The sequence below is a fragment of the Gallus gallus genome, chromosome 2, assembly GCF_016699485.2.
Source record: "Gallus gallus isolate bGalGal1 chromosome 2, bGalGal1.mat.broiler.GRCg7b, whole genome shotgun sequence".
Lineage (NCBI taxonomy): Eukaryota > Metazoa > Chordata > Aves > Galliformes > Phasianidae > Gallus > Gallus gallus.
The window spans coordinates 21,036,884-21,041,967 of NC_052533.1; positions in this window are offsets into that span (position 1 = coordinate 21,036,884).

Sequence of the window (5,084 nt, forward strand, 5' to 3'; positions counted from 1 at the left end):
GCTAGGTTATGAGAGCTACCAAATGAGCCAAAACCTTATTCTCCTTTAAAGATGCTTACTCTGCATTGTTAGACTCTAGGCAAAACTCTGATACCTTGGTCAGTCTGCAGAGGTCTGTTTTCTGATTAAACTTGCAAAGGTAGCAAAAGCTGTGTGGATACTTCGTAATATGCAAAGATAACTAGTTTAAAAACTACGTATTGATTCACAGTATTTAATATTACATAATTTGTAGATTCAAATTACTGACATCAGAGTTTTATTTAAAGCACCAGGAGAAAAACACCAACTTAACATTATCTTCTTGTTACGTTATCTGTTCACAGTAATAAAAAGGGATCCTGCTTTCCCAGTGTGAAATTATACTGCGTCATGAATCATTCAGCATTAAAACAAATCAGGCATTGGATAAAAGTTAAGCTTCATGTTGGGCTCTAATGGAGGAGGAGTACTCAAGACCAATTCCCCTTAAATTGCCCTTCTGTTAGACACATTAAAGTAATTCCCACACTTCTGCAGACTTGACAGATCATGTTGCCTGCAAATGTTTGACTTTTTTTTTGTTTGTTTTAGTAGAATATATGAGGTTTAAAGCTTTTAATCCTTAGTTCTCAATATGATATAACACTTTTTAGAAAGTTAAGAAACATTTTATTTTTAATCTAATCAGGTGCAGAACTCTATAGAAAACTGTCAGTATTATTCCAAAAGTTTTATGGTATTCAGCCTTCAAGCAAGTGTAATTTAAGCAAATATTTATTGGTAGCGATTTATCTTTCTTGTGATAACACACTCAGGAGGTCTTGCCTGAAGGCATTTCCTGAAGTCGCTGCCCCAGTGAGCTCACAGTTTTTAAATGCTACAGAAAAGAGTAAATACATAGTCAAGTTGGAGGATGGTTAGAGCACATTAAATATGTCTACAGTAGGTAAACTTGTAAAAATACTGGTCTCAATGGTCACAAGCTTATTCTGTAACAGAAACCAAATAGGATTTTGTCAGAAAAAAAAATATACTGTAAGAGTTGCTACTAAATTGTTGAAAAACTTCAGGGGAAAAATAAACTCCCAGGCAAGGTGATTTATTTTTAAGTCACTTTTGGCTGCAGAGAAACAAAAGGCAAAGATTGCAACCATGAGAGTTAACAAATTTCTTTCTCCTTCCACTGAAGCTGGTAGCAAACTCCCTTGATCTAGTAGGAAAGCGACTTAGTCCTTGGGTACTGGGTTGGTTGGGTTTTTTTGTGCCTGATTTTGGTTTGCTTCAAAAAACACTGCTAGTGATCAGATAAATACACAGGTTGTCTGTTGATCTGAAGCCAAGCTAATTGCTGGCAGTCATACTGACAACATGACTTTCTTCAGCAGTTTATGGACGAAGCCTTCTGATCACATACTTCCCTTTTTCTAGTGATTTAAGTGCAGTCTGTAGCCAAGTGAGGTCTTTGTATAAAGTGATCTCCCATGTGCCACACTTTGAGGGAATTGGCAGCGCCTCTTACTGCTGCTTCGTGAGCTGTATCATTGGCACATTCTTCCATGTAATAGTCACAAGAAAGAACAAAGCTTTATTAGCAAAATATAATTGCAGCTCACTGTATCTTAGGCTCTGGCTCAGATTCTTGGCTGTATGTCAGAAATACAGAGGAAGCTGAGGAAGAGGCTCTGGCCTGCTTTCATTTGCTCCTGGGCAGGCAAGAGCTAGCCTTGCCCATTTTATCTGGCCATGAGTATTACTCTTCCCATATGCAGTTTCCCAGTTAAATTATCTTCTTGGATACCAGCACACACACAAGCAAATATGGCTTCAGGCTTACAAGTCTTCCTTCTTTGTGGAAAAATACAGCAGAATAGACAATGTTCACTGAGATGTGCTTGTGCAGAGCCAGGGTAAAGAAGCAGTGCTCCAGTTCAGCCTTGGTAAGACAAAGAAATACATGCAGCAGGAGAGGTTGGAGTTTCTCCTCTATACTAGTGATTGTCAGCTGCCTGGTGTAATCAAGGTTTACAAGCAGTAGTCTGGGCTGCAGCCACTCGGTAGTCCTTTTGAAGAGCTAAGGGTGAGATAAACCTGCCACTAGCCAGCACAGTGGGTTCTCCCATTTTGGTTGCTTGCTGTGCTGCTGCCCTGGGACTTGTTGCCTTGTCCTGTCCCAGATCCCATTTCTTCCTTTGGATAACTTTGCTTGGAATCAATCCTAATGCCACGGTACAGTCTAGGGTGAGCATCAGGCATTAGAAACAATCAACCACCTGTTGTTGGGCTCATCTGTAACATTATGAGTGCTGAAATAGTGTTAGTGATTTGATACCTGAACAGAACATGGGAAAACAGCTTTATAGAAACTCAAGATTACCCAGATTTATACATACATACATACATATATATATATACACACACACACACACTGTTCTCATGAATACACCAGAGAGATATTTTAGCTTCTCACAGACCTGATAATTTCCCAAATCTCCAAATGGAATTGTCAACTGTTTTGAGGGTAAATGGGGGAAAAAAAAAAAAAAAACAACTATGCTTTTATAAATGAATTCTCTTATGTATGCCTTGCTGTACTAAAATATGTTATCTTCCCATTTAAAATGTATCAGTAAAAATTCTTGTGTTTTGATAAACTTTAACACTCACTCAAATGGAAATTAGAAACTCTAAAAGGAGTATTTTCAATACATTTTAATTTGAAGGGTTGACTCTACTGGAGACAGAAAGTCATCTCAGAATGGGTAAGCAAGTGCTTATAGAGATGTCATTTTTCTGCACTTATCTATTATATTAACATGCATCATTAAAATTCTCCTGGCATTCCATAGCAAAGGAATTGAATAAATGTAGCACTATTAGCATGGTTGTATTAAATTACAATCATTTCCCCTTTTGCTTTTATTGAATGCTTTATTAATTACAATGATATCATTAATATTTTGTGTTGAGACCAGTCTGTGCAGCATGTTTTTCTCCATCAGCTGAACTTGGCAATGCTGTTCTATATTGTCTGACATGTGCAAAGCTGTAAAAGTATAAATGTTTGATATTGCTCTGTTGGGAAATATATTTCTACTTAGCTGTTTTTTCCAAGTTATAATGGAAGAGCGATTCCCTGTTAAGTTATTCTTTTCTTTTCTTTTTTCCTTTTTTTTTTTTTTTGTGACAAATGGCAAACATAAGCTTGCAGTACTATTCCATGAACAGCATGGTTAAAATGGGCAGCCAAGTTGCTCTTCCTTTTTCTAATATAACCTATTCTCTTGCTTGACCAACCTGATCTCTTTCTATGACCAGGTAACCTGCCTGGTAAATGAGGGAAAGTCTGTGGATGTAATCTAACTGGACTTTAGCAAAGCTTTTGTCTCCCACAGCATTCTCCTGGAGAAGCTGGCAGGCCGGGGCTTTGACAGGTGAACTGATCAATGGGTAAAAAACTGGCCAGAGGGCTGGGCCCAGAGGGTGGTGGTGAATGAAGTTAAACCAATCTGATGACTGGTCACAAGTGGTGTTCTCCAGGGTTTCATGCTGGGGCCCAGCCTATTTAATATCTTTGTTGATTGTCTGGATGAGGGAATTGATTGCACCCTCAGTAAGTTTGCAGATGACACCAAGTTGAGGGGACGTATTCATCTGCCTGAGGGTAGGAGGGCCCTACAGAGGGATCTGTGCAGGCTGGATCAAAGGGCTGAGGCCAATAGGATGAAGTTCAAGAAGACCAAATGCCAGGTCTTGCATTTTGGTCACAACGATCCCATGCAGTGTGGCAGGTTTGGGGCAGAGTGGCTGGAAGGCTGTGCAGAGGAAAAGGATATGGAGGTGTTGGTCAATGCTTGGCAAAACATAAAGTTAGCAGTGTACCCAGGTGACCAAGAAGGCCAACAGCATCTTTACTTGTATCAGAAATAGTGTAGCCAGCAGGAGCAGAGAGGAGATTGTTCCTCTGTATTCAGCACTGGCGAGATCACACCTTGTGTAGTGTTCAGTTTTGGGCTCCTCAGTACAAGAATGTTATTGAGGCCCTGGAGCATGTTCAGAGAAGGGCAACAAAGCTGGTGAAGGGTCTGGAACGCAGGACTTAAAAGGAGTGGCGGAAGGTACTGGGATTGTATAGTCTGGAGAAGAGCAGGCTCAGGGGAAACCTTATTGCTCTCTATAACTACTGGAAAGGAGGTTGTGGTGGGGTGGGGGTTGGCATCTTCTCCCAGGTAGGGAGATAGGATGAGATTGCCAAAAGTTGCACCAGGGAAAGCTCAGGTTGGATATTAGGAAAAAAATTACTCACTGAAAGAGTGGTCAGGCACTGGAGCAGGCTCCCCAGGGAGGTGGTGGAGTCACCATCCATGCAGATGTTCAAGAAATGTGTAGATGTGGTACTTAGGGTTGTACACTGGTTTACAGCCAGTGTTGGTGGTAGGTGGATGGTTAGACTAGGTGATCTTAGAATTCTTTTCCAATCATAATGATTCTGTGATTCTTGGGGTCCAAAGTTCCAACTTAGAGTCCAGAGGCCCCTTTCCCAGGTTCCAAAACCAAACTCTTGTGGCCACTCTCTCAATTTTAGGTTCCAAGCCCTTTTTCCAGGGCATAGGACCTCAGTTTGGGGTTCAAAAAATCATTCTCGGGATTCAAATGCTCTCTGTAAGGTTCAGACTCTCATTTTAAGGAACAAGACTTCCTTTTCAGGGCACAAATATTTCCTAAAGCTCTAAACTCTCTGTTGACAGCCAGAAAATGTAAAAATAGGCTTCATTTTACAGGTCACAGCCTAGTTATTAAGCACTAAACCCTTATTTTCATGGCCTAGAGCCTATGCTTGGGCTCCAAATCCCCTGTTTTTACCACCATCTATCATATGACACCGTGTCACCATTGCCATGGCAATGGGTAGGCAATCCACATTAGCTGCAACACATGGTAGCTTGGCAATGGGGCCAAATAAACCCTGTCCTTTCCACTCAATGGGCCTGGAAAGAAGAACAACCACATAAAATAACATGTAACATGATGATGCTCAAAGTGGAGCAGTCAGTATGAAGAGGCACTGCAATGTATAAAAAGTCAAAACTACTAAGTAGGTGGCT